Below are 25,377 nucleotides of genomic sequence, written 5' to 3'. Positions count from 1 at the left end.
CCAGCTAGGGCTAGCATTACACGTTTTTATTGCCAAACCGCTCTCCAGACACACAAACCCACCCTTATTCACAGTGCTGAGAGTTTCCAGATTCTATTAATGAGAAGAAACATTGCTCAAACATGTGCTGACCATGTGCATTCTTTTTGTACAATGTTTTTTGACACTTTCCTACTAGCAAGACAAAGGAATGATCAGCTTTAAACCCAGTGAGCAGAGCAGGACAGTCTTCATTGGCTAGCCGCTGCCTGCATCACAGGAGCATCTCCATTAATAAACCCAAGAGTCAGTAGGGATAAAAGAACTCTGGCTGAGGAAGTCAGGCAAGGGCTTATGAAAGAGGACCTATTTTAGGACCACAGGACTCTGGTAGGCAGGAGACAAAACGAGACAGGGAAAACTGGCTGGCTCTGTCACAGCTTTCTTTCTGGAACACACTTAGCACATGCCAGGCACTCTGTTGATGAATTACTTTATGATTCACGTGTAATTTTAACCAAAGTTCGCACAAAGGTTTTTACAAATGCAGTTCTGATAAATGACCAAATTTTAAAAGCACCAGGGGAGAGCTTGCTATGTAAAAGCAAATTGGTGGGGCTATGGAGAGCTGGACTTCCTGAGGCAGGCAGGCGGATCCTAGCCACATACCCCCAACACTGGGGTCCTGGTTTCAGGATGAGTCTGAGGACTAGCAAAACTGACATGGCCAGAGGCAGCTTTTCTTTTATTTTCTTTCTTTTTTTAAAAATATATTTTATTGATTTTTTACAGAGAGGAAGGGAGAGGGATAGAGAGTTAGAAACATCGATGAGAGAGAAACATTGATCAGCTGCCTCCTGCACACCTCCTACTGGGGATGTGCCCGCCCGCAATCAAGGTACATGCCCTTGACCGGAATCGAACCCGGGACCTTTCGGTCCGCAGGCCAACGCTCTATCCACTAAGCCAAACCGGTTAGGGCGAGACAACTTTTCTTCTGTAGTGCTCTCATCAACCATGCTGCTTGCTCCAAGGAGTCTAGTGGTGGTCTTGCACCCTATGCTAAACTTATTTAATGAGATATAACCACGTCTAAGACATCAGGCAAAAATTTACAGTATGTGCCCTCCCAGAGTACTCCTAAGCCTCAAGAAGGGAGGGATGGCTCCTAAGGTAATCTCTAAGAAGGGTGGGCTCTATTGGAGAACAGAGCCCAGAGCTCAGGAAGAACACTTAGAGGACAAGGGATTAGGGAGGCCTTTGTGGGTGCTAAGCTGTTTTTTGGTACCTCTTTGCACACATGGTGCTCGAGATAGGGAAGGGGCACCCAGTGCTGGCATGAGAATGTGATGGAGACTGGAGATGAAGATCAGCTGGGCAGCAGCTTGCGGGGAGCAACCCCCAAATTAAGAAAGCAGCGTGCCAGAAGTGCAGGATCATGAAGGGAATTCCCCTTAAATTACTTCATCTGACAGTGGGCCACAGGAACACTATTTGGACTACAAGTTTCCAAAGGAAGATGTAACTGGGTAGCCCTGATTCAGGCTCTGGGAATACAAGGTAAGTACCTACTGGGGTGCTTGTGGTACAAGTGTGACTAGAACTAATGGCCATGTGGGGTCCAGAAAAAATAGTGCCGATAGCATAAATCAATGCTGGGCAATGGGGACAGAGGTGACACTGATTGGAAGGAGACACATGAAGGCACCTGACTGGGAGCTTGGCAAGGAGAGATACGCCCCAGAGCCAAGACCTGAATAAAATGCACCCCAATGAAAGCAGCAAGGAGGCCAGTGGGGTTAAGAATATCCACAGGTAGATCCAGGGAGAAGCACCCAAAGGCTGGGAGTAAGGGATGGAACTGTCAGAAAAAGCTTGCTCAGAGAATAGACAACAAATACTGGTGACCCAAGCAAGATGCAGCAGGGTGTGGTGAGTAACCTCAGAAAGGGACAGAGCGAGAGGCAGCACCCTGGAAGCTACATTCGGAAGGGCATGGAACCTTGCAGACAAAAGGTGTGCCTTCATCTTGAGGGGAGCGGCAAGGAAAAGACGATTTCTCCCAAGTTCTCAGGTTTAGTTGATCAAGAGTAGGACCTCAACCTCAAAGAAGCAGGGTATACAGCCATCTGCAGAGCAACACGCCAGGGTTTGGGTGAGGCCGGGGGAGGGTTTACAGGCTATTATCTGGACAGAACTTAACAATGTTGCTTTGTTCTCATGGTATTTAATTTTACTGCTATCCATCTGTGGCTTCTGATTTGGTTTTCTTTCAGAAAAAGGTGCTATAAATAAAACAATAAACTAATTACACACACACACACAGAGTTAAGGATACTAGTATTAACACAAAATGGGTGAGGCAGGAGTGGTGAGGGCAACCTGGCCTCCAGGAGAGCTGTGGGGGAAGTGGAGGGCTGGCCATGTGTGCAGAAGGCCTCTGGCTTGTGGTCTCAGTTTGTGACACTCTCCAGAGAGGAGCCAGCCAAGACCGACTGCATGACTGCAAGCTGCAAGTGGAGAAGCCAATGGGCCAGGAGAGTTTGCAAGAAACTTTTGGGAGAGGGATGACAGAAAAGCAATCACAGAACATCAGACTTCCACGATTAGGTAAGTGGATGGGGTAATCATTTACTGGATAACATCAGGGCCAGTGAGACAGGAGGAGGAGAGGGGGTGAATGACTAGGCAACTTGCCAGCTGGCCAGGAGCCTTTGGTCCACTGCTTGCAAATGAGGCAGAGGTACAGGGCATGCCTACAGAAAGTCTTATATTGACAGAGGGGCAGCACCATGGAGAGGGAAGTATGTCAGTGGGGTTAAAAATGTCTATAGTTGGCCACATAGCAGACCAATGTGCCTAAAGGGACAAAGGGGACAAGTGGCCCCATCATGAAGGGAGGCCTGGGTGTGCTAGAGAAGTGAACATGGGAGGGAGAGGGCATTAAATAAACATGAAGAATGATGTGCACTTTGGTTTCCGCTATTAATTACCCCTAGAAAGAAGCTTAGGAATTACAAACACGTACCAGGTAAATCCCTGCAGGCAAGGGGCAGTGGGCAGCACCATCCTGGAGGAGTCATTCTGGCCTCAAGGCAGTGGAGCCCTGTCAGCCACAAGGACACCAGATCCCTACCAAGCAAGTCCCATCAGGAGGAAGCAGCCCCATACATTTTCCACTAAGTGACCATATTCTAGAAATCTCTAAGCAACGCCCTAAGGCAGTGGTCGGCAAACTGCGGCTCGCGAGCCACATGCGGCTCTTTGGCCCCTTGAGTGTGGCTCTTCCTAAGCCTTAGGAGTACCCTAATTAAGTTAATAACAATGTACCTACCTATATAGTTTGTTTAAAAAATTTGGCTCTCAGAAGAAATTTCAATCGTACTGTTGGTATTTGGCTCTGTTGACTGAGTTTGCCGACCACTGGTCTAGGCTCTCTGCTCCTCCTGTTCGTCAGACAGCCTCTCCTCCTGCGAAGTGCCAGCAGCCACAACCCTGAGACACAATGGTGAGGGTCGAAGTGAACAGATTTGGCCGTATTGGGTTCCTGGTCACCAGGGCTGCTTTTAACTCTGGCAAAGTGGATATTGTCGCCATCAATGACCCCTTCATTGATCTCAACTACATGGTCTACATGTACCAGTATGATTCTACTAATGGCAAGTTCAAAGGCACAGTCAAGGCTGAGAATAGGAAGCTTGTAATCAATGGAAAGTCCACCTCCATCTTCCAGGAGCGAGATCCCACCAACATCAAATGGGGTGATGCTGGTGCTGAGTATGTTGTAGAGTCCCTCGGTGTCTTCACTACCATGGAGAAGGCTGGGGCTCACTTGAAGGGCGGAGCCAAGAGAGTCAACATCTCTGCCCCTTCTGCGGATGCTCCCATGTTCATGATGGGTGTGAACCATGATAAATATGACAACTCCCTCAAGATTGTCAACAATGGCTCCTGCACCACCAACTGCTTGGCCCTCCCTGGCCAAAGTCATCCATGACAACTTTGGCATCATGGAGGGACTCATGACCACAGTCCATACCATCACTGCCACCCAGAAGACTGTGGATGGTCCCTCTGGGAAGCTGTGGTGTCATGGCCGAGGGATGCCCAGAACATCATCCCTGTTTCTACTGGCGCTGCCAAGGCTGTGGGCAAGGAGAGCTGAATGGGAAGCTCACTGGCATGGCCTTCTGTGTCCCCACCCCCAATGTGTTGGTTGTAAATCTGACCTGCTGCCTGGAGAAAGCTGCCAAATACGATGACATCAAGAAGGTACTGAAGCAGGCATCAGAGGGCCCCCTCAAGGGCATCCTGGGCTATACTGAGGACCAGGTTGTCTCCTGCGACTTTAATGGTGACACCCACTCCTTCACCTTCGATGCTGGGGCTGGCATTGCCGTCAATGACCACTTTGTCCAGCTCATTTCCTAGTATGACAATGAATTTGGCTACAGGGTGGTGGACCTTATTGTCCACATGGCCTCTAAGGAGTAAGAGCCCCCCTGGACCACCAGCCCCAGCAAGAGGAAGAGGCCCTCAGCTGCTGGGGAGTCCTTGCCCCAGATCAATTCCCTGACACACTGAGAATCTCCTGACCACCGTTTCCATCCCAGACCCCCTGAAGAAGGGGAGGGGTGTAGGGAGCCCTACTTTGTCGTGTACCATCAATAAAGTCCACTGTATTCAGCCACACACACACACACACAAAAAAGAATCAGTCTATTGTAGGCCAGGGAACAGAGGCACCAGGTAGTCTCTGTGTGAGGGCTAGGATGACTTTACTAAGGCACAGACCCAACAAGGCTGCAGCCTTGGGTAAATTCTTCCCACAGTTGTCGCCCTCACTCCATACTGCCCCAGCCAGCCCCTACCATCAACGCGCCAGCCCAACAACACAAAGGGCCGCAATAGACTCCTTCCTTCACCTTCAGACCTTCCATTTGCTATACCTGGTACTACCTTGAACTCTCTGTGGCTCTGAAGCTCAGACTCTCCCATACACACATCTGGGAGCCCCAAAGCAGGGACATCTTTATTTGATTCCTGTCCTCCCAGTACAAAGTAGGTGATCAGTGAATGACTCTGGGATAAAAGGCATCCCACAGTGACCACACAAGATTGTCATCCTGGGGCTTCCAGCTCAATCTCAAAGTTCTGGAAAAGGAAAGCAGCTCTCATTTGCATAAGGAAATTGTGGTGACTGGCCAGACCATCCTTCACTCAACCAATGCTTTCCATATGAGCTCCATACCAGGACTGGAAACTGCAGTTGAAATGATATTCTTTAAATGACTAAGCAATACCTGGATGAGTACTGCAAAGAAGGGCAAGGCTGCTCTGGCCACAAACAAGGAGAGTGTGCACTCCCGTGGAGGATGAGGCAAAGAGGAGCAGAGAGGGACAAGACAGGAGAAGGCAAGACCAATGTAGTAACACAGACACAGGTCTGGAGGCAGGACAGATACCAGTGCATGCAGGCAGCTGAAAGGAGGGAAGGTGGGATGTCACAGTGAAGGGGCCAAGTGACCATACTGGCTTTTTGTCCTTCACAAGGCCCCAACTGCAGGGTTGGGAATATAGTGTGCGGTGAGGGGCAGGCGTGGAAGGTGCACTGGACCCAGATTCCAGGGACATTCTGAACATAGACAATAGGAGAATCCCATTCCTGCCTCAATTATATAGTTGAGAATCCCATACTCAACTGTACCTACACACATTCAGCATGCTGTTCAGATGCAAAAGATGGGGAACCGAAGAAGGGATGCATAGAGACAGGGTACATCAGTGAGAGTGAGTGCTAGCTAGGGCTGCTCTCTGTGTGTCTGAGTCCTGCAGGAAATAAATGGCTCTCAGCACCTGAAACCAATGGGGAGAGAAGCTGGAAATGCAAAAACTCATAAACCTACCTGCAGATATATGGAGGAATTTATTGTCTAGATTCTCGTGACAGAGTAGACAGCATCTTCAACCAATTCAACCAAAGTTTTACACCTAAAAGACCCAAAAATGCTGTCTCCTCTGTTTTTACAATGACCTGTGGCCAAGAGGCAGGAGCCACCATGTGCTGAGTTAGTTGAAGAGCAAGGGACAGAAAGAGAATTTCACTTATTATTTCCAACCCAAAGTTTGCATGATTCAACTGGGTGTCCCATTTGTGGATATACTCCCAGAAGATTTCATGTTCCCAGTTTAGAAAAATTAAGGCAATTAATCATTTCAACATCAGATGGCACGATATATCTTTTGACAATGTCATATCTTACAAAGCTTGGTGTTCAGCAGTTACTGCAAGAAAAAAGCAGATACCATGTAAAAATTTACGTGGTACAAGAAATGCAGGTAGCAGACGGCCAATCTGGTTCTAGCGTGTGAGGAGCCGCGCAACAGGCACACACATTCCATTAGGAAGTAACTATGGTTATCCAAGGGTATTGTCTTCCTTCCAATTTATGTGCTTTATTTTTTTCAAACTGCTGGGACATTAGTACTTATTTAGTTGTTTGCTTTGGCCTAGGAGCAACACAAAACATTGAGATGCTAAGAATGTTGTGAACCACAAAAGTTTGGGAACTTCTGGGTTAATGAAAATAAAGTAAATTATTTTCCTAAATTTACAGACCCCCCCCCCCCCCCATGAAGCACTTCTGTTTCAAGGACATTGATTGCTATCATCCCAACTCATCTAAGTGATCTGAAAACATTTTAAGGACAGACATTATTTAGCAGACAACACACTATAAATGTTTTTTTCAAATTTCAACAGAAACTATTTAGTTTCCTGAAGAGTAGGAGATTGGGGGGGGGGGGGAGGCATAAGGTAAGGCTTGGTTCTGGGACTCGGAAGGCAAGCAAGAGAGGGGAAGAGAAAGGCTATATGCACCTGCCCAGGAATAAGCTGATTTCTAGAGATTCAGTCCCAGTTCTACCCATCATAAGAGGCTGAGTAAACCTAGCAGGTTGTGACTGTTTACACTTTGTACTTGTGGTTCCACCCGAAGTTTTGGTCTCCCAGAGGGCCCACAAAGCCATGATCCTGCCTCATGAGCTCTATCCCGTCCATTACTCACCCCTGTGCTAAAGTGACATGCACATAGTTAGCAAGATGCCAGGGAAGGCAGGAGCAGAGCAGGTTGACTGGAAGCTTCACTGATTCTTCCGTGAAAGATGATGACCATACTAATCACACACACACCTGTGCCAGGGCCTAAGCAAGCTTGACTGTAGGTACGTGGTGCTTCCTGGGCTGGTGCTCTGCACTAAGCACTAGATCTGTATCTACTTGGTTAATTCTCACAGCAACTCTCTATAAGGCATGTGGTGGCCTCATCATCCTCATCCCCATGGCAACATGGAAGCAGGGTAGCAGTGGCCTGGTTGGTCAGAGGTCACCTGGGGCTGTATTTATCTAGAGTGCTCTGTTCCATAGCAGCCTCTGCTCACCAACCAAACTCAGGGATGGAGACAGTTGACCAGCACTGCTGGGCCTCGTGGGTCTGCAGTTTGGCCAATGACAACCCATTTTCATGTCCCAGCACTTATTATTTACTTATTTATTTTTAAAATGTTTTTATTGATCTCAGAAAGAGGGAGAGAAACATCGATGAGAGAGAATCATCGATCAGCTGCTCCCTGCACGCTGCCCTTACCAGGGATCAAGCCTGCAATCCAAGCATGTGCTCTCCTGGTTCATGGGCTGACAACCACTGAGCAACACCGGCCGGGCTTTTTAAAAAAACAAAACAAAACACAACATCCCGGCATTTATTAATTAATGAGCCTACCCTCTTTGCAGAATACCACGTGGTCCTTGAGCTGAGTCAGTTAGATTTCAGGAGTGGTATTTCCAAAGAATTTCACCCTCATAAACAAATCAGAGCCAAGATAACTCATAGTACCTGGCATCTGTTTGCAATGTGACTCGGCCCATGTCATAGGTGAAAATCTGAAGTACACTTCCCTGCTGATGCCATAGCAAGCAAGGTGGAAGGGAGCAGAAACCAAGTTGTTATTTATGCATCCCAAGCAGTAAGGGGCCCACAGGGCTGTGGCCTGAACTTGTTTCATGCCAAGCAAAATGCTGGGGATACCAGGTGACCCCAGCCCCTAAAGAAGTTCTAAGTTCACAGTTGCACACACTCTTCAGAAAAAGGAAATCACCTCCCCACCGCTACAAGGCTCTACTATAAAAAAATCATTTGGGGGAAGGGCAAGATTACACCCGGGAACAAAGAGAAGGGAGTGGGGAACTTTAACTTGGGGTAAAAATTTACCAATTTTCTAAATGCTAGTTAATTTGCAGCAACTCTTCTCTTACCCTGTCCTAAGAACACCTTTCTTGGAACTGTTGGTTACACTGGTTACAAAACATGAGTATCAGAAGGCCTGCTCCCTCATGGTCCCAGAGCAGAAGTTACTTCCCATTCATGACCACAGCCTGCTTCACTGTGTGATCTGTGTCAGTGGGGAAGCACAAACACAGGATTCTTGTCCATCTAACCACCAGCTCAAGCAGCTGGTGAGAACAGCACTCATGTCATCAGCCAGACTGCACTACCTGGAGCCTAGCCAGTGGCTGTGAGCCGAAGCTGCTCTTAGAAGTCTTAATCCTCCTTCCCCAAGCTTGTACACACTCTGACCTACACCCCTAAGACCTGCCAACTGGGCCTGTTACACCTTGGACTCCACCCAGCAGCTGCCTTAACTCAAGCGATTCAAGGTGCAGATGAGCCAGTCTTCCTGATAGGGGAGTACAGAAGTACTCAAGCTCTCGGTCTCTCACCGAGGGGACCAGGTCTACAAGGACCCTGCAGTCAGGAGGACAGGAGCCAGGCCCCAGGCAGACCACAACCTTGCCAATCAGAATTCCAGTCCCTTTGCTTTGGAAACCAACCTAAATGACCCGTTGGATCATTAAATTAGGGGCACTGAGCCCTGGCTGGGTGGGCTCAGTTGGTTGAAGTGTCATCCCAAAAGGTTTACTTCCTGGTCAGAACACATATCATTGTGGGTTCAATCCTCAGTCGGGGCATGTATGAGGCAACCAATTGACGTTTCTCTGTCACATCGATGTCTCTCTCCCCCTAAAATCAATAAAAACATATCCTCAGGTGAGGATTAAACAAACAAACAAAAAATAGGGGCACTGAAAATTTTACACCATCTTTCCCTGAAAAAGTTACCAGAAGATGGAGGACTGAGTGGCTCAGGTACAACAAAAGGTCTCACTGGTGCTGACAAGTAAATCTGATTGTATGGATTTGTAAATTTAAAATGTTCCTGTGATGGACATACAGTAAAAACAAACAAAACTCTGACGTGGACAAGATAAAATGTGCTAGCCCTAACCAGTCTGGCTCAATGGATAGAGCGTCGGCCTGCAGACTGAAGGGTCCCAGGTTCGATTCCGGTCAAGGGCATGTACCTTGGTTGCGGGCACATCCCCAGTAGGGAGTGTGCAGGAGGCAGCTGATGGATATTTCTCTCTCATTGATGTTTCTAATTCTCTATCCCCCTCCCTTCCTGTCTGTAAGAAAATCAATAAAATATATTTTTTTAAAAAGAAGATAAAATGTGCTAGGCTAAAGTATATTCGAGTAGGAGCAGGCTAATTTTTCCTATAAAGGGCCAGAGAGTAAACACAAGACAGCTGTGTGAGACATAGTTTGTTGCAATACTGCATTCTGCTGTTGCTATATCAGGAAAGCAGCCCCCTAAAAATCCTTAGACAAATGATGTGACTGTGTGCCAATAAAGCTGATATTGGCCTGTGGTTTGCAACCCGTTTCTAGACTTTATGACAAGGTGAGGTAAAGCAGAATGAAAAATTACAGATAAAATTAGGTAAAAATGTGCAAGTAGGCAGGTACACAGAACAATAAAATGAAGTGGGATATGGTAGTGGATCTGTGGAAGACTTATACCTATTTACACTGAAATATCAATCATCAACATATATGTAGAAACAGCTCGGCTTCTGTATTCTGGCCCCTTTCACATGCCCCATATCTGTTGGTGGGGTTGGTCAGCCTGCCTGCCTCTCTACCTGGTGAGCTGGGTTCCAGGCACTCCAAAGCAGCCTTGAGTCTGGCCAAGTTTCCAAATTAGAGACTGTAAGATTATGACGGAAATATGATGCCATTAACTTAAACTCTGCATTCCCACTGACCTGGGTCTTGGGTTGTGCCTTTCATAAGTCATTGTCTTCTGATTGCCTTTTTTAAAGCTCTTTATTCCAGTCCTTTACTTATCTTCACTTTTTATCTTTAGTCATTAATTTTTTCAAAAGAACTGACAATCTAAACTATAATAAGAACTGCAATGTAACAGGGCTGTTAATTCATGAAGAAAAATTCTACTTTGATAGGCGGACTCCAAGATGGCTACAGAGCCATGCAGATCACAAAGCTGAGTGAGGTGGGCAGGAAGGCCAGGCACTTCATCCACTTAGATGAGAGTTTCCCAGTAGGAAGGAAACTACTGAAATGAGGAGAAAGACTAAGAGTGAGAAATTAGGATTAGGCTGACCGAAGTCTTGGGTTGCCCTGGTGTACATCAGAAAGCTTCTAAAGATGATAGCACACTGGTTCTCTGAGACCCTCCCCATTTCCAACAAAAGGGTGATAATCAAGTTCATGATCCTTAGGAACAAAATGTAAAACTGTAAAAATGAAAACTATGATGTTTCCAGTACACCAAATACTGAGGGAAACATGTTAGTGTCAACTTCCAAGCACGTGATCAAAGTCAAGCTGTTGGGGATTTGGAAGGACAAGTAGAGGGAGGTGAGCAGTGCAGACAATCAACAACTTGCACAGCCGATAGCTAGTAGTAGACAGAGAGAAGCAGTCCACTGCATGTAGCTGAAATGTTCCAAAATGCATCAGCTGGGTACACAGGTCTGGTATATGTAAGTGAAAACAACACTCAACAAGCAAGCAGCGCTAATGCGGTCGGAATCTCCACAAAAGCATGTGGTGCCTCTAAACAGCAGAGTGGTGGCTGAGAGTGATACTGAAGGTTTCCCTGGGACCCACTTATGCTCACTGGGGACAAAAGGGGCTCAGGGAATGGGGCTAGCTGAGAGCTCCGAGAGACACCACAACTCATCAGAGCAACACTTCAATTATCACCACCAAAAGCCCTCAATGAGAGGAAAGTTAAAACCAGCCCTTCAATGGCTAAGAGAAGAGAGACATGGAGATACTCCAAGGAGCCAGGAACAGATACATCCATGATGGATAAGGACACACTCTGACTCAGGGTTTAGAGATGCAGGAGCCTGGTTACCTCTATGAAGAGTTGATGCCAATGAAGTGACCTTTTTTTTTTTTCTTTAAATATATTTTATTGATTTTTTTTTACAGAGAGGAAGGGAGAGGGATAGAGAGTTAGAAACATCAATGAGACAGAAACATCTATCAGCTGCCTCCTGCACACCCCCTACTGGGGATGTGCCCTTGACCGGAATCGAACCTGGGACCCTTGAGTCCGAAGGCCGAAGCTCTATCCACTGAACCAAACCGGTTAGGGTGTGACCTTTTCTTTAATGATATTACCTAGCCTCTGAACTTCACGGAGAAGCTAAATTTTAAAGATTTTGGAGGGTGGAGGTGAAGGTTACTTTTGTCAGTATCAGGCCCTCTCAAGAAGTGGCTCCAGGAAAGATGACTGACTTTTCCTCTCAACTTGCCTCACCTTTCTCTCTCTTCTTTTTAAAAAGATTGTTTTACTGATTTTTAGAGAGAGAAACATCAATCAGCTGCCTCCTGCAGGCCCCCAACCTGGGCATGGCCCCTGATTGAAAATTGAACCAACTTTTTGGTGCACAGGATGATGCTTAACCAACTGAGCCACACTGGCCAGGGCCTGCCTCACCTTTCATTGGGTTCAGAACCCAAGTAATGGGTGGGGGAAGGGAGAGCATTGCCTTTCCCAAGAAAAGAGAACACAGAAAGTGACAAAGTTAACGTCAGAACTTGAAAAACCCGAGTCTGAGTCCCCCATTTCCAAAGTAGGAAATGAAAGACTGACACAAGGCCCAAAGACAACCAGCCAGTGAGAGATGACAGCATTTAAACTAGAGACACACTCCAAGGGTGCAGCAAAAATCGGCCCTTTTATAGTCAAGCAGCCCTAGAGAAACAGCTAAGGCACCTCTCGTGTCATATTAGGGTTAAGGCCTTCAGATAGCTACCTCCATGCACTGCAGGGAGGCCTCAGCCCTCAGCAAATATTCAGTGTCTACTTCTGCCCTCCTAATCTGTGCATAATCTAACTGTGAGGTGGATGCTTAGATTTAAATAATCGTTCTCTCAAGAACAGCTAAGGAAGCAAAGAACTGCCCAGGAGCTGCTGCTTTGTGAGAATGAATATTCCTGTTTGCCATTAATTACACCTAGCTTACACTGAAGTAAATGACTCACAGAAGTGTCCCAACTCTTACTTTGACAGGAGGCGGCTGCAGATACTAGAGAGAAAGTGTGATCTACCTCCTAGCAGGGCTCCCCTAGGCAGCCCAGGGCTTGCCTTTAGACGGCAACCACTGGCAAAGCCAACCCTGAGTTCTATGCCCCAAGGAAGCAGCAGATTTTAGATACTGATTCTGTCCCACTGTCCAAGTTTATTACCTGGCTGATTATGTAAGCTTGTCCTTAGCACCCACTCCAGTGAGGAGCTCTCAGGCAACCAGAAACCAAAAGAGCTGCCCCCGTGCACAGACAATATTCCCAATGAACCTGGAGCATTCCCCGGAATTCCTCAATGCCTTTGTATTAAAGTTGCCAAAAATATTCAACATTCACCTCATGAAGCTTCAAACCAGGGTCTAGTATATAGAGGACTAAATAAAAACATGCGTACACATATCCTGGAGTGAAAAGGGCAAAGTGGGTTTTTAATAACTAGTTTGCAAGCCACGCTGAGGAAAGCTGGAGACGCACACCCACTGTGCAGTTTGAGCCCATGACCCTTCTGCAGCTCTCCACATCACTCTTTGGGATTCTGAGTTCTCCCAGACTCCACATCTGGGAGGGTGCTGAGCTGATGCCCCTATTATCTTCTTTGGGGTCTTAACGCCCTCACACCAATGATTCCCACACCTCTGTACTGTCTGAGGGCCTGGAGCAAGGAGCTAGACAGAAGAAAGTGAGAGAGCCTGGCCAGTGTGACTCAGTGGTTGAGCACTGACCCAAGCACCAAGAGGTCGCTGGTTTGATTCCCAGTCAGGACACATGAGGGTTGTGGGCTCCATCCTGGGTAGGGGCCGTGCAGGAGGCAGCTGATCAATGATTCTCATTCATAATTGATGTTTCTATCTCTCTCCCTCTCCATCTCTCTCTAAAAATCAATAAAAACATTAAAAAAAAAAAAGGAGAGGTCTTCTCCTATGTATTTAGTAATACAGACCAGTCAGCATGTTCCTCCCATCCCAACCAAACTCCTTCCCTCCAAAGGCCTGACATTTAGTGGAGAAGCAGAGGCGTGCCCAGGATTCAAGTGCTCATAGGCATAAGGCTTCATTAGGTGTAGGAAATGGGCCTCTGTGATCCATCACCAGCATGGTCGGCTTTTGATGGAAACAGTTGCTGAATTTCCCCAGGATAAACAGAATGTAGGGAGGAGGGAAGGGGATGTAAGAGCAAGGAACTATGGACCTGGTCCAGCTTCATGGTGGGAACCCCTGAGGCAGCGCCTCAGCGAGCCTGGGGGAGGTAGAGGCACTAGTAAAGGCCTCAGCCTACTATTTTTAAATGGCACAATGGGAGACAATAAGACCCCTAGCCAATGTGTGAGGAAACAAGTGACCCCCATAGTACTCAGCCAATGAGGAACCTGAGGAAGGACTGAATAAATAGGCTGAGTTTGCTACCCCAGGTGTGCCTGTACAACTGGACGGACACCTGCTCTCAAGAACGTATTAAAAGTCTCGTTTTTCGCCATACTTATGTCTCAGAGTCCATTATTGGAATTTGAACAGGTAAGCATTTCTCACATTAGGAGAGGGCAGAATATGAGAAAAAGACTCCAGCTGAGAATTTGCAAAAAAACAACAAGGCCCAAAGTTCTTCAGTAGCCCAGAAAGAGACATAAAGAGAGGACTTAGGACCTGGTGGTGGAGGGTGCAATGGGGGCTGCTGCACAGAGAAAGTGATACTTCATACTTGCACCATATCTACACACAACTGACAGAAACATTATGTGGCCACTCAAGCACTATAAAATTTTCTAGTAGTAATGTGAAAAGGTCAAGTTGAGTATATTTCATTGAATATGTAATAGTATATGCCATTCAACCCAATATACCCAAAATATCATTTCAACATGTAGTCATAATAAATTTTACCTTTTCATACTAAATATGTCTGAAATCCAAGTATACCCCATACTTACAGCACATCTCAATTTAGTAGCTAAATTTTCACCCAAAATAATTTATCTGTATTTAGAGTCTATAAAATTTAGAGTTGAAAAAGTAGATTCACATATCCAAAGTATTCCAAACATACTTAAAAGTTCTCCAATAACTAAATTAAGCATCAGTTTTTTTTTAATGTATTTTATTTATTTTTTACAGAGAGGAAGGGAGAGAGAGAGAGAGTTAGAAACATCGATGAGAGAGAAACATCAATCAGCTGCCTCCTGCACATCTCCTACTGGGGATATGCCCGCAACCCAGGTACATGCCCTTGACCGGAATCGAACCTGGGACCTTTCAGTCCGCAGGCCGACGCTCTATCCACTGAGCCAAACCGGTTTTGGCGAGTTTTAACACTTAATTAGAATTCAATAAAACTTAAAAATTCAGTTCCTCAGCTGCACTAGCCACATTCTGATACTCAAGAGCCCCGTGTGGGCCTTATCATAAACATCTAGAACAGCGGTTCTCAACCTGTGGGTCGCGACCCCTTTGGGGGTCGAACGGCCCTTTTACAGGGGTCGCTTAAGACCATCGGAAAACACATATATAATTACATATTGCTTTTGTGATTAATCACTATGCTTTCATTATGTTCAATTTGTAACAATAAAATTGGGGGTCACCACAACATGAGGAACTGTATTAAAGGGTCGTGGCATTAGGAAGGTTGAGAACCACTGCTCTAGAAGGTTTCTCTCCTCTAGAAGCTAGGCCAGGGCACATCCTTTAGGACCTCTGCTCCAGAACTACAGCAACCCAGACCACACTACATATTTAGGGTTGGTTTGACCCCAACTCAGTCCCACACCAACCACCTTCATCACCCAGTGATCCACTTGTGTTACAAATCAACTTGCACTTTATAAACCTAAATATAATTATTTAAAAGAAAACACTAATATCACATGAGATGTGTGAACTTGTTTGAATGGGAGAGAGAGACCTTTTGGGAGACAACATGGAAAATTTAATATGGGATGCAATTACTGTTGTTTTTTTGTATGTAACAAAATGTTTTTTGTGGGTTTTTAAGGATGATGCCCTTTTTGTTATAAATGAATAAACACTTCACTGATTTTTTATCTTTTTATTGTGGTAAAATATACATAACATAAAATTTAACATTTTAATCATTTAAAAATGATCAGTTTAGTGGCATTAAGTATATTCACATTGTTGTGCAGCCAGCAGTATCATCCATCTCCACAACATTTTTAATTTTGTAAAATTGAAACTGTCCCCATTAAACACTAACTACCCAATTCCCTCCCCCCAGCCTCTGGCACCCATCTTACTTTTCTGTCTCTATGAATCGGACTACTCTAATTACCTCATATAAGTGAAATTATTTGTCCTTGTTATGACTGGCTTCTTTCACTTAGCTTGATATCCTCAGGGTTTACACATGTGTCAGAATTTCCTTCCTTTTTATAATATTCCACTATATGGATATACACTTTTGCTGCTTCTACCTTGTGGCCACTATGATCAATGCTGCTATGAACATGGGTGCACAAATGCCAGTTGGAGTCCCTGCTTTCAAGAGAATGCCTTTACTTTTATTTTATTATTGCTTTTAAATCTTCACCCAAGGATATATTTTTATTGATTTTAGAGAGAAGGAGGAAGAGAGAAACATTGATGCGAGAGAAAAACATCAATCAGTTGCCTTCCGTATGCACCCGACCTGGGATCAAACCCTCAATCTTTTGGTGTACTGGACGAGGCTCCAGCTAACTGAGCCACCTCTGTCAGAGCAAGAAAATGCTCTTATTTTTAGAGATGCTTGCTGAAGCACTTCAGGTAAAATATCACATCTGCAACTTACTTTCAAAGGGTTTGGATAAAAATCCCGTGCACTAATAAAACAAAGGTGGCAAAATGTTAATTGGCAAGTCTACTTTTGATAGATGTAAAATTTTTCAATATTAAAAGAAAAAAATATCAGTAACTTCAAAACTAGCACCAGCTGCTATGAAGAGAAAGCCAGTGCAAAAATAAGTACAATGAAAATAATGTCGCTGGCATGGCGGCTTGCTCAAGATTTGGAGCTGTACTTAATTTGCACTAAGGGAGATTAGCATCTAATGGGATCTCAAAGTGAGAAGGATTTGGGGAAACAAAGGGTAAGGGTGTGCTCGCCCCTGGGGATTGCTGGTCCCAGGACTAGTTGAAGTCTCCTTAGTTAGGGATTAGGCATCCAACAATTTGGGAACATTGTTGAGGGAATAGAGAGCAAGATCACCATGAAAGCTATTGCAGGATCACAAGAAGACCCCAAAAATGGGTGGAGGATGGAGTCAGACTCAAATATAGTTTAAGAGGCTGAATCCTGATAGTTGACCCTGAGGGGGAGCCCAGGATTAAAATCAACTGCTAAACCATCTGGTAAAATGTTGGTTATCTGGGGATAAGGGCAGGACAGAACAGAACTGAGTAACAGGGCTGAGTGGGGACCATTAAGGAAGTTGTATACCCAGAGGGGAGAGCACCCAGAAGAATGTCAAGCAAAGTCCCTGCCGGGGAGGTAGGCAGAAAAAGAGACCCGGGAACCAGTAGCCTCCTGGTTGGTGACACCGCAGGCCAGGTTACAGGCAGGCCAGGCTATAGGCGGCAGGTGTGGGCCACATGGCTTTAGGGTATCATGACTACTCCCTGGATTTTGTCAGTCTGTTGGCAATTTAGAGGACTGGGGAAAACATAAATTGTATTCCAAGAATTGAATAGTTGGTGTCAAAGGGAAGGAAGTAGAAACTATCCTAGAAAACATTAACCATGATGTGAGGTACATAAACATTAGATATTGAAGGGAGAATTTTGGACCAAGGTGGACACACCAAAGGGAGTGGTGAGATGAGAACTTCTGAACAAGGTTCTAGAGCAGGGGTGAGCAAACTTTTTGACTCGAGGGCCACAATGGGTTCTTAAACTGGACCGGAGGGCCGGAACAAAAGCATGGATGGAGTGTTTGTGTGAACTAATAAATTCAAAGTAAACATCATTACATAAAAGGGTACGGTCTTTTATTTCAATAGTTTTATTCATTTCAAGCGGGCCGAATTCGGCCCGCGGGCCGCGGCTGTTCTAGAGCCTGAGCTGAATCCCCGGGTTCCTCACAAGAAGGTGGGGATTGGAACACAGGATCTAGTTACAAATGTAGCTCCTTCCCAGACGATGTTTTTGTGAGACACATGCAAAATTCAGCAGGACTAGAGATGCTGCCCTGAGCCCCCTTCCCCAAACTGGGATGCCCCCCTCCCCAATGTTGTAAAGAGCTTGGAGAGGCTTTGTACTTCCCTTGTTCTGGCCTCAGAGCAGCTGGTGCTGCTCAGGGCAGTGCAAGGTGCTGGACCTATATGAAGAAGTCAATGCATGAGGGTGGCCTCTGAGAAGGATGGTGGGTGCCATCCCCGGCAGATGGAGGAGGGCAGAGCTCTGAGTCCACCCTCAGTGAATGGCATGAATAAGCTCTTTCATTAGCAAAGAAGAACACGCAACAGTACCATCTGCTGAGGCGAGAGGAAGGTCAGAGGAACAGGCAGCAGTCCTCAGCCCTGTCCCCACCGTACATGGTGGCTGGAACAGGCAAGGCACGAGCACAAGAATGTAAACCATATGAGCTATCTCACTGTCCATAACAACTGGGGGAAGCCAAAATACAGAACCACACTAGAACTGCTTCATGTCTGTCTCCCACCTCAGGCTGCCCGTATACAGGTCTCCCATATCCCATGGGTTAAGGCAGGGGTGGGCAAACTTTTTGACTCGAGGGCCACAATGGGTTCTTAAACTGGACCGGAGGGCCGGAACAAAAGCATGGATGGAATGTTTGTGTGAACTAATATAAATTCAAAGTAAACATCATTACATAAAAGGGTACGGTCTTTTTTTTTTTTAGTTTTATTCATTTCAAACGGGCCGGATGCAGCCCGCGGGCCGTAGTTTGTCCACGGCTGGGTTAAGGTGACTCACTCAAAATGTCTCCAAATTACTCCAGTTGAAAACGATGCTTCTTACCGAATTAAAATTGGTGCAAGGATAGCTCAATCTGATGAAGCCAAGAGAATGGAAGCTGGGAAAGATGTGAATCATGGGGGATGGGAGCAAAGTGTACTTGCGGGGACACCAGACACCCCCCTCACCCCCGCCCAAATCACCCACAGCTAGGACCGTGCCCTCAGACAGGAGGGAAGGCACAGGGTGCTAAATCCCAGGGTGCCAGTGGTGCCTCAGCAAGGGACTCAGATCAAGGAAGCCTTCCTGAGAAGTAACCTTTTGCAGATCCACAAAGAAGGAATTCACATTTTCTCTTATTTGGTCTCATGGAGGAGGTCTGATTTAAAGGAAGAATGGGTAAGTAAAAACCTCCAGGATGGGGTAAGGGTAAGGGTGTCACACACTTAAACACAAGAATCCCCAATGGTAGAGGTGTGTGAGCAAACCCATTTGGGATTAAGCGCCCCCCTCACTGATGACATTCAAAACAGAGACTAAATTGAGTGACAGGCAGATTATTAGAAGTGTACACAAATGGAGTCAATGTCAAAAATTTAGTACTGGACTATTTCAATTCTCAAAATGCTGCAATGGTATTAATGATATTTCAATGTGCCTTCACTAATTCTGTTACCATGTTAGAACACAAACATATATAATCTGTTCCCTTCGAGTTCACTGGTTGCCATAGAAATGGCATCAAAATGCATTCTACTTTCAGGTGAAGCAGCACACCATGGGAGTTAAAGAAAAATCTTCATCTAATTCAATCCAGTTCAAACCCTGTAAAAATACAGTGGAACCTCCGTTCTAGAATCTAATTCGCTCTGGAAGGCTTTTTGAGAAGTGATTTGTTCGAAAACCAAATCATTTTCCCCCATTAGAAACCACGTAAATTGAATTAATCTGTTCCAGACCCCCAAATAATTTCGTTTTAAACTTTCTTATATATAGCACGTGTCTAAGATACTGTTTAACATATGAATAAAAATTTCTTAAATTTATCGAACTACCCCCTACTAGCCTTAAAGGAATCACTTTCAGCACTCGTTCCAGGGGTGTCTTTCAGGTCAGCATGCAGCATGTTCGTGTGTTCATATATCACTGCCTCAGAAATGCTGTCACTGGCTAACAGCTTTTCCTTTATCTAAATCAACACCAGTTTTTCAATCTCTTCAATTGCCAGTGATAGCTGCTTCTTTCACACCCTTACCAATATTAGCACTCTCAATGGCCTCTTTTTGCCTGAGAAAAGCCAAAGGGTTGACTGTAATTAAGTGCAAGTATACCTAGAACATCACCTATACAGATATGTCCTAGGCCTAGGGAAGAAAGCAATTTCACTCAACAAAATCATACAGAACACTAGCCCTACGAAAGATCCTCTAGGCCACTGATTCTCAACCTTCCTAATGCCGCGACCCTTTAATACAGTTCCTCATGTTGTGGTGACCCCCAACCATAAAAGTATTTTCGTTGCTACTTCATAACTGTAATTTTGCTACTGTTATGAATCCTAATGTAAATATCTGATATGCAGGATGTATTTTCATTGTCACAAATTGAACATAATTAAAGCATAGTGATTAATCACAAAAACAATATGTAATTATATATGTGTTTTCCAATGGTCTTAGGTGACCCCTGTGAAAGGGTCGTTCGACCCCCAAAGGGGTCGCGACCCACAGGTTGAGAACCGCTGCTCTAGGCAAACACAACTGAGGTGGTGGGGCCGCCGTCCTCAAGACTGGGACCCAACATATTCTGCCCTCAACCAAGGCACATCCAGAGGCAAAAAAGCTCACAACACACACAACCTCCTTCTCTCTCTGAGCACACAGTTTTTATGTTTCTGATTTGTTCCATTTACATACTGATCCACATATTTATGAAAATGTAAGCTCCTGTCCTAGCCAGTTTGGCACAGTGGATAGAGCGTAGCATAGGCCCACGAACTGAAGGATGCCAGGTTCAATTCTGGTCAAGAGCAGGTTGCAGGCTCCCTTTCCCAGCCCTGGTCGGGACATGTACAGGAGGCAACCAATTGATGTCTCTCTCTCACACTGATGTTTCTCTGTCTCTCCCCCTCACTTCCACTCTCTCTTAAAACAAAAAAACCAAACAAACAAAATAACAAAACCAAACAAAACAACAAAACATGTAAGCACCACCCCCAATAGACACAAGATCCCTTGTGGGTGAGGTTCACTATCTCTCATGAGTAAAGATAGAGAATAAAGGCTATTAAGATAGATTTCAATCCGAAGTATGACTTGAGAGGTTTTTAAAAAAGTATTAAGAAGAAAAAAGTATTATGAATAAGAAAAAAGTCTACAGAGGTGATGGTCCCCAGCAGGACCTAGATTGAAAGAGGTGGGCATAATGGCATTTTTGACCCTGCAAGACCCCATCCAAGGAGTTCTGATAAGGGTCCAGATTTCTCCTACTTTTGTTAACTGTGTCCCTGTGATCCAATTACAGCTTTCTTCCTCTCGCTATCCAGCAACTATCTGGCTTGTCCTTTTGCTTCCTCCTTCACTGGTATGTGCTAATATGTATCTGTCTGGCATTTGTCTGTAAGATGGTGTGGAAATGGAGAGGCTGAAAACCAACTGGTCCAGGCTGGCCAAGCAGCAGGAATGTGGGGGTACCTAGGTATATCCCTGTTATTTCAGATGTTCCTGGTTTAGGTGAAAACTCTGGATTTCTGATTCAACCATTCAACAAACTTACTGTATATCTTGTAGCACTGCAGGCTCTTGGGATTTAGCACAAAGGCACCTGCCCTTATGGGTTCAACAATCAAGAATGAAAACAACTATGTGATGTACTATGAAAAAAAGGGTGGATGTACCTGGGATTGGGACATTTTTCGTCCCCACTTCTTGGAATTTTTCACAAGTGAGGCTCTATGGTTCTTAATCTCCTCTCATTTCCTCCACTTTATGTATTAAATGGGGTAACAGTCACACAACAAACTTTCTTCACTGAAACATCTCATTCATGTGTAAATTACTCAAAAGACCATTCGCCTGGCACATATCTCTATTATGAACATGGTGGCTTGTGATTTACTTAAATAGCAGCTTCCATTCAGTGATAGCATCTTTACATTGTCATCTTAAAAGATAATGAAAAAGGACAGATTATTTTTTACCTTTAAGGATTTACAGCTCATTAAGCCAGTTCCATACTACAACTTCACTTTTTACCTAAATCTTGATTATTACAAGCATATGTACATTATTCTCCAGAGAGTCAAGGATCAGGCCAGTTATCCTGGACTCCACCCATCAGGTAGTTTGCAATGACAGCAAACCCTAGGTTTACATTATTACAGCTAGAAGAATGCTAATTCCTCCTGGTAGTCACAGAATGATTCCCTAAATAAAAGCCACAATTGTAGGCAATGCTGAATAACAGCTACTCTGCTGACCAATTTTTCATTTCACAAACATATTCCACCTTTAATTAGGAAAGCAGGCCAAGAAGAGTCCCCTAGTTATGGCAACAAGCCACTGTCTTTATTGACCATTCCCTGGTTTTCTATCTCAGAATTCTCAGAAACCCCACAGATCCTATGTGCCAAATGTAAAAGACCTTCAAGTCACAACAGTCTTGGCAAGGTACCTGTATGGCCTTTACTCATGACTGCAGACTCGGGTGACTTAAATCTATACCACCAAGGTCTCTCTTTGCTGCTGGAAACAGGGACCCAGAAGCTCTCGGCATTATTGGGACTACACCACAATGGACCAATATAGAAAGCTGCTTGCCTAATAAAGCACTGTGAGCATATGAGGAAATATCTGGAGAGGCTTTTATGCCCAAATATCCCAAACTGAAAATGTCCTAGGTCTTAGATATCATCATTTTGGACACTAAAGGACTCCAGGAAAGGAAGGAGAGCATGCCGAAACCGGTTTGGCTCAGTGGATAGAGCGTCGGCCTGCAGACTGAAGGGTCCCCGGTTCGATTCCGGTCAAGGGCATGTACCTGGGTTGTGGGCACATCCCCCAGTGGGAAGTGTGCAGGAGGCAGAGCTGATCGATGTTTCTCTCTCATCGATGTTTCTAACTCTCTATCTCTCTCCCTTCCTCTCTGTAAAAAATAAATAAAATACATTTAAAAAAAAAAAAGGAAGGAGAGCAGCTCTCTGCTCATCACTGGGCAGGCAGAACACCTTCTCTTGGAGGTTCAGTGCCCTTGGAAGGGCTGGCTCACGCCAGACCACCAAGGACCCAGTGTACATCTGGGATCCTCACAACAGTCACCTACCACTGAAGCCGATAACTCAAGGAGGCAATGAAGTACCACTCAAAACAGTGACATCCAAATGGAAAAAACAATCCTCCTATATAATAAAGAGCTAATATGCTAATTAGACCAAACAGCAGAACGACTGTCTGGACGACCTTCTGGACGAAGCCAGGGCTGCGAGGGCCAAGCCCCTTGCATGAATTTCGTGCATCAGGCCTTTAGGTGAATAATAAAGTCAACTTTAATTCAAAATAAGACAAGTTGAACCCCCAGATGCCAAATGTAAAAACTGAAGCTAAAAAACAAACCTGAAACTCAAGTTTAGCTACAATAGAGTGGTAGCATCTGATAAGGTCATCACAAAGCCCCCACACCACAAAGAAGGCAGACTTATCTCTGTTCCCAGGACACCAGGATAGAAGCAGCTTACTGAAAGGGGAGAGGAGCAGTTGAAGGCACAGCGAACAGGACAGCAATTCAATAGCAGGCAAGTAGACAACCATGTAATTTTACCAAAAGAAAACCAGCCAACAATTTAACTGCCGTAACAGAAGGAAAACAGCTTTAGATAAACTATTCGGGTACCACTCATTAATCTGTGAGTGAATAAAATCAGTATTCAGCAAGGCGGCAAGGTACACCCACTAAATATTTTTTTATTATGGTAAAATATACAAAACATAAAGTTTATTCGAGGATATGTTTTTATTGATTTCAGAGGGAGAGAAAGAGATACACTGATCGGTTGCCTCATGCATGCACCCTACTGGGGATTGAACCTGCAACCTTTTGGTGTATGGGATGATGCTCCAACCAACTGAGCAACCTGGCCAGGGCTACTACTTTAACCATTTTTAAGTACATAGCTCAGTGGCATTATATACGTTCACATTGTTGTGCAACCATTAACCCCACCCATCTCCAAAACTTTTCCATCATCCAAAATTGAAACCATACCCACTAAACAGTGACTCTCACTCTCCTCCATCCAGCTCCTGGTAACCACTCTTTTATTTTTTTATCCCTATGAATTTGACTATTTTAGGTATCCTAATATATAAAAACCCAGGGTCCGTAACGTCCAAAACAACCGAAGACTCGACCGACCAGAAGTCAGTCCTGCAGTCAGTGCTGGGTAGCTGCAGGCATAGTGACCCAGCACTGACTGCCAAGGGGGCTGTGGATCAGGCCAGGAGAGAGAAGCAGGGTCTGATCCGTAGCCTCCGTGGCAGCTGTTGATCAGCCCTTCTCTCTTTCTCTCTGGGCCTGGCCAGCAGCCGCGCCTCTCTGATCAGGCCCAGAGATGCTGATTGGCATAGAAACTGACTAATCTGAACCAAATCTGGGTGAACTGTGAGAAGCCAATGGCTGCCTAGGAGGCAGAGCTTTTGACGCTGACTGGCATAGAAACTGACTAATCTGAACCAAATCTGGGTGAACTGTGAGGAGCCAATGGCTGCCTAGTAAGTGGAGCTTTTGATGCTGACTGGCATAGAAACCGACCAATCAGAAACAAATCTGGGTGAACTGCAAAGGCAGAACCTAAGGTGGGGGCTGAGGAGGGGTTTTAAGGGCAACAGCTGTTTGGTGTAAGGTGTAAGAAAGCGGTTCAATTTTTTAATGACTGGTTTGGCAGTATAGTGCATATGGCTGGATATCAGTCCAGATATAGGGATTATGTATTTTTGTCTGCCAGGAGTATCTCCTCCTGCTGAAAAAGGATTCCCCCCGCCCCATTTAAGCAATCCTATCCTATATAATCTATCTATACTAATAAAAGGGTAATGTGCTAATTAGACTGGGTCAACTGGCCATCTTCTGGACATCCAACTTCCTTCCGGATAAAGCCATGGTGGTAGAGGCCGAAGCAGAGGCATTTGGGGGCAATCAGGCCAGCAGGGAAGGGCAGTTGGGGGCGAGATCAGGCCAGCAGGGGAGGGCAGTTGGGGGCAAAATCAGGCTGGCAGGGGAGGGCCATTGGGGGCGAGATCAGGCTGGAAGGGAAGGGCAGTTGGGGGCAATCAGGCAGGCAGAGGCAGTTAGGGGCGAGAAGGCAGGCGGGTGAGCAGTTAGGAGCCAGCAGTCCCAGATTGCAAAAGGGATGTCCAACTGCCAGTTTAGGCCTGATCCGTGTGGGATCGGGCCAAAATCAGCAGTCGGACATCCCCCAAGGGGTCGCCGATTGGAGAGGGTCAGGCTGAGCTGAGGGACCCCCGCCCATGCACGAATATCGTGCACCGGGCCACTAGTCTTACATAAGTAGAATGATACAATATATGTCCTTTGGTATCTGGCTTCTTTCACTTAGCACAATGTTTTCAAGGATCATCCATGTTGTAGAATGTATCTGAATTTTCTTCCCTTTTAGGCTCAGTAATGTTCTAGTATATGGATATGCCAGTTTTTATCCATTTATCTGTTAGTGGACATTTGGGTTGTTTCTACCTTTTGGCCACCGTGAGTACTGCTGCTATGAACATTGGTGAATCCACAACCCTTTTACCTCATGGCAAAGACTACGGTAATTCATTTCAGAAAGTCTTCCATTTCAAATGAATAAATAGCTTCAGCACTTAAAATGGTCAGAACTCCACTTCCCAGATTTTAGCAGAGCCCAAATGTAGCCAAAATAGTCAACTGGGCCTTGATAATAAACCAGACCACCATTTCCTCTGTCCTCAGACTAAGAAGGTGGTAACCTACAATGAAGAGAGCAGATGAAAAAT

General features: G+C 45.3%; 1 protein-coding gene and 1 pseudogene across 1 annotated transcript in view; one reads left to right on the top strand and one right to left on the bottom strand.

The window, feature by feature from the left end:
- BRD4 (bromodomain containing 4) overlaps positions 1-25,377 on the bottom strand; it is a 90,417-nt gene that overhangs the window by 34,715 nt on the left and 30,325 nt on the right. The gene's annotated exons all lie outside the window — the stretch shown is intronic.
- LOC132234895 (glyceraldehyde-3-phosphate dehydrogenase-like) lies at positions 3,463-4,473 on the top strand (annotated as a pseudogene).

This window comes from Myotis daubentonii, chromosome 5 (genome assembly GCF_963259705.1).
Source record: "Myotis daubentonii chromosome 5, mMyoDau2.1, whole genome shotgun sequence".
In the NCBI taxonomy this organism is placed as follows: Eukaryota; Metazoa; Chordata; class Mammalia; order Chiroptera; family Vespertilionidae; genus Myotis; species Myotis daubentonii.
Note: the sequence above shows the minus strand (reverse complement) of the source record. Positions and strands in the feature narration are given on the sequence as shown.